Source organism: Brassica oleracea, unplaced genomic scaffold (genome assembly GCF_000695525.1).
Source record: "Brassica oleracea var. oleracea cultivar TO1000 unplaced genomic scaffold, BOL UnpScaffold01036, whole genome shotgun sequence".
NCBI classification, from domain to species: domain Eukaryota; kingdom Viridiplantae; phylum Streptophyta; class Magnoliopsida; order Brassicales; family Brassicaceae; genus Brassica; species Brassica oleracea.
Genome location: NW_013617609.1, coordinates 21,494 through 27,101, shown reverse-complemented (window position 1 = coordinate 27,101; position 5,608 = coordinate 21,494).

Sequence of the window (5,608 nt, the reverse complement as noted above, 5' to 3'; positions counted from 1 at the left end):
AAAGAGGTAAATATACACTTATACCCATATGATTAATTAATCTAAACCTTAGGGTTTAGAGTTAAGGGATGGGGATTTGAGATTGAGGTTTAAAATTTTATAAAACAAAAAATAAATATTAAAAATTTGAAATTAAAAATTTAAAAAATAGTTTCAAGAAGTATTTTTGAATTACAAAAAGAAAATTTGGAAAAAATTAAAAACCAATTTTCGAAAAAAAAAAGATTTTCAAAAATTTTTTTTTAAAAAAAGTTCGAATTTGAAAACATATAATCCAAAACTATAAATTTAATTTTTTTTATTTTTAATTTTTTAATTTTTAATTTTTATATATCTAGGGTATTAGAGTCCTTTTACCTATTAAATGAAACATTTTGGTCATTTTCCTCCTTGTGGTCTATTTTTGTGACAAAAACTTGAAAATAGTCTATTTATGAGAATTGTCCTAATAAGATTGTACAATTGATGACAAAAAAAAAGATTGTACAATTATTTTATAAGTCTTTATAAATGTAAACAATGTAATAAAATCTCAGATATGAAATTAATAAGTTTTGACTATTATTTTATAAGTCTTTGAAAGTATTAAATTGTAATAAACATCTCAAAGATTTTGCTACTTCCAGCAATGAGGAAATCTTGAGTACTAGAAACGTCATTTCGTGTATGTATCATGTTTGACATAATTAATTGTGATTTATGTCTTTCCATTTGCAACATAAAAACATGAACTCAATAATCTCTATACAATAATTTTTTAAGTCCTTATGAAAATGTAAAAGGAGTTTTAAATATCTCAAGGGCATTACCATAGACAACCTTGTTTCGCACAGTTAAAGAGAGTGTGTACATATATTTTTTAAAAAATTCTAAGGTTTATAAGTTGATTTATAAAAGCTTATAATCTGATTTATAAGTTAATTTCTAAAAATTTAAAACTTTATAAATTTATGTATCATCATTAATGAACTTTAAACAGATTTATAAAGTCTTATAAAACTGATTTAATTTATAAGGGTTCAAAAACTGATTTATGAAAACTTATAAACTAGTCTATAAAATATTTTACTTTGATTTACAAGAATGTATAAATTGATTCATACAGGTTTATAAATTGATTTGTAATACTTTATAAAATATCTACTGCAGTCTATAAGTTAATTATAAATATTTATAAACTAATTTATAAAGCTTTGTAGATCATTTGAATCTAGCTCCAACAAAGTTTGTACTTGCAAAACTCAGTTCTTGTTAGTTTTATAAACTTTAAATATATTTATAAAGTCTTATAAAACTGATTTAATTTATAAGGGTTCAAAAACTGGTTTATGAAATCTTATAAACTAGTCTATAAGATAATTTATTTTGATTTACAAGAATGTATAAATTGATTTATACAGGTTTATAAATCGATTTATAATACTTTATAAAATATCTACTGCAGTCTATAAGTTAATTATAAATATTTATAAACTAATTTATAAAGCTTTGTAAATCATTTGAATCTAGCTCCAACAAAGTTTGTACTCGCAAAACTCAGTTCTTGTTAGTTTTATAAACTTTAAAGAGATTTATAAAGTTTTATAAAACTGATTTAATTTATAAAATCATCTAAAACCTTTGAAAACTTTATAATACATTATAATTATATTTATAGAAAATTAAAAATCATTTGTAAGAGTTTACAAATACCCTAGGTGAAATTCATAAGAATTTATATAAATAATTTATAAGGGATTATAAAATTATTTATATGAACCTATAAAACATCAATAAATATAAACTTTTAGAAACTTGTAAAATTGAATTAATACAAATGTTTATAAGGAACTACAAATAATTTATAAAACCTTATAAAATCCAAAAAACTTATAAATCTTATAGAATGTTGACAAACTTTTTGAAATAGATTTAAAAACTTATAAGAGTATATATAAAATCATTTATAAGTATTTATATATTATTCATAAGATTTAAAAATCATTTAATTCTGGATACAATGTACTATTCCTCTTCTTGTTCTCTCTTTTGTATAAGTTTCTTTTCATGTAATTCATTTGGTAACATGAGTATTGACACAAAATATAGACCATTCAATGTCAACCTAACCAAGTTTGATTTCTGTAAGAAGAAACAAAATGTGGTATAAAAGAGTAGTCTCAATTACTTAGCAGCAAAATAACAGGATATTTTATAGAAAGAGCAAGACTATGAATTGAGAAGACTATATACGACTCTCATCAAAACATTAGAGATAATTCCTTGTTCTCAAAAAAAAGTTGTTATTACTAACATAATCTGAGATCATCAAGGCTTCTCCATATCTCACTCTTCTATAAAAGAAACGATTGGAACCAAACTCACTTACACGTCCAACTAATCTCTTCAACTATGCAACTCCTAAGAGAGATATACAATTGTTTTAGTATAAGAGATATATGAAGAAGATGAAAGAGAAGAATGTATTAAGAAGCCAACTCTGCAACTTTTATAGAGCATTATAAATATGTAATTCTTTGATCTCACAAACCACATTCTTGTTCAGACTCCCTTTTGCATCTTCAAACAGCTCACCAACCTCGTCGATCTTCACAATCTGAACGCAAGCCAATCACATATTATTCCTATGCATCAGCACTCACTTCCAAAAACAAGATTCAAAAATAATATGCTGTCGTAACTCAACAAACTCATGCTCAATCTCCACTGCTTCTTTAAATATTATACACAAAACAAGACATAAAAAATGAATCTCATAAAGTACCAACAGAACGTTACACTACCAAAACACCAACCTTCCACCTCATATACTGCCCATACTAAACCTTGCTAGTCAAACTACAAATAGTAGCATTGTATTACCTTAAGAAAGTAAGGTACTTGATATGCATATCACCACACATATTCTCCACAACATCCTTTAAATCCAAAAGCTTCATAAAGTACCAACAGAACGTTACACTACCAAAACACCAACCTTCCACCTCATATACTGCCCATACTAAACCTTGCTAGTCAAACTACAAATAGTAGCATTGTATTACCTTAAGAAAGTAAGGTACTTGATATGCATATCACCACACATATTCTCCACAACATCCTTTAAATCCAAAAGCTTCATAAAGTACCAACAGAACGTTACACTACCAAAACACCAACCTTCCACCTCATATACTGCCCATACTAAACCTTGCTAGTCAAACTACAAATAGTAGCATTGTATTACCTTAAGAAAGTAAGGTACTTGATATGCATATCACCACACATATTCTCCACAACATCCTTTAAATCCAAAAGCTTCATAAAGTACCAACAGAACGTTACACTACCAAAACACCAACCTTCCACCTCATATACTGCCCATACTAAACCTTGCTAGTCAAACTACAAATAGTAGCATTGTATTACCTTAAGAAAGTAAGGTACTTGATATGCATATCACCACACATATTCTCCACAACATCCTTTAAATCCAAAAGCTCACAGAACACCTTTGTTCCCTGTAACATTACCAGATCAACCAAGAGAAGAAGTAATCATGGAATAATCTTACTCTTAGGTTAGTACTTTCTCATGAATTAAATATATGTTAAGCTCTATGTCTTTTGATTACTAACAGATCAACAGTAAGATTAAAAAGGACCCAATTTATAAGGTCTAATAAATTTGAGATTTGAAAATTTCATGAGAAAAACTTCGTCTTCCTTCCCAGAAACAGATCGATTTTGATAAACCAAGCTACAATTGCAGAAAGAGACGAAAATCACAATCTCGTCTCGTTCTTCTGAGCTTGTACAGTCTGTCAGCTTCGCCGGAGAACTCGTCAGCGTCGTCAGATCTCGCCGGAAAACTCACCAGCATCGTCAAATCTCGCCGGAATCGGTCAACGTGAAGAATATTTGGGGAATTTGAGCTCTGAAGAAATCGTGGGAAAGAGAAAGATGCTTTAAGTTTAATTAGTCAGGGGTACAATAGGATTTTGCCTATTAAATTTTTAATGGTAAAATTGGTTAAGGTATAAATGAAATGTGGTACAAGGAAAGTGGTAGCTTTGGCAAATTCCCTTCCAAAAACCCTATCCCACTACTCAACTCTAAACCCTATGTCTAGATTAGTTAACCCTAGGAGTATAAGTGTCTTTCATCCTTCATTAAAAGTGAGGGTAAAAGTGATTAGAATATACATGAAAAATAGTATTATGAATGTGGTATTTGTGGCAATTTCCCTTTGTATTACCTCTTTTCTATCATTTTTTTTTGTAAAGTAAATATATATATTTATTAATTTTCTAAATCATATAGCATAATTATTTTTTTCTTTCAACTTAAAAAGAATGTAATAGTGATACATAGAAAATTGGATAATTTTCATAAATAGTAATTTTTTAAGTTTTTGTCACAAAAAACATTCAAAGAGAAAAATAACCAAAAAAAGTTTTATTAAAAGGACAAAAGATTATTGAACCCCTTGCTCTATAGATATATAAGTAATAAAAATAAACAAAAAAAGTTTCTTTTATAATTTCGGATTATATGTTTTCAAATTCGAACTTTTTATAGTTTTTATAAATTGTTTCGATTTTTTTTTCAAAATATTATTTTTTGAATTTTCTTTTTGAAATTCGATTTTTTTTTTGAAATTATTTTAAATTTTTAATATTAAAATAGTTAATATTTATAAATGTAATTATTAATATTTAGGGGGCCTATTGGAAATAGAATTTAAAAAAATGATAATGATAATAATTATAAAGATAATTATATATTTAAAATTGTAAAAGTATATTAATGTAATGAATTATAGTTTTGGACATATAATTTGGATTTAAGGTGCAATAGATGTTTGGTAAGAATAATTATTTTGTTTTCTAGTTTTTTATTACATGGATTTTGAAAATCTCATGATTACATATGATATTTTGAAAGTTGAATCTTATGAGTAAAAATGAATAGAATTCATCTCCCAATAACGCTAAATTTAGTTAGAATCAAAGAATCAATAATAACTAAACTTTTTGAATAACAAGGGGTTTGAATGGATTTTGAAAATTCTTAAACTAATAACAATGGATTTTAAACGACTTTTGAAATCTAAAAACCAATAACAATGAGATCTCAAAATTTTCAAAATTCATGAGATTCACTTACCAATAACCCCCCCCCCCCCCTAAACAGAAACTTCAGTTTTCTTTAAGAAAGTAATTTATTTCTTTAATTTATCTAAAAATGAACCCACATGAAGAAGGCAAGAAATTTTTCATTTTTGGCGTATGATATGACGTGGCATTATGGAGCCTGTCTATTCTTTAATTTTTAAGACCACATGGCCAGGTTGAGAGTTGATTATATTGACCTTTTATCATAAGGTTAGTTTTTAATTCACATCTTTATCACCTTAAATAGATGTTGTTATAAATTAAACATTGAAATGATCATTCACTTCTTTACCAAACTCAAGCACTATGATCATCCACTCCTTTACCAACTCAAGCACTATGATCATCTACTCATCAAACACTATGATCACCCACTCATTTACCAAATTAAGCACTATCTTTGTTATTTTATGTATTGTTGTTCACTATAAATACCATCACTCATCTCACTCT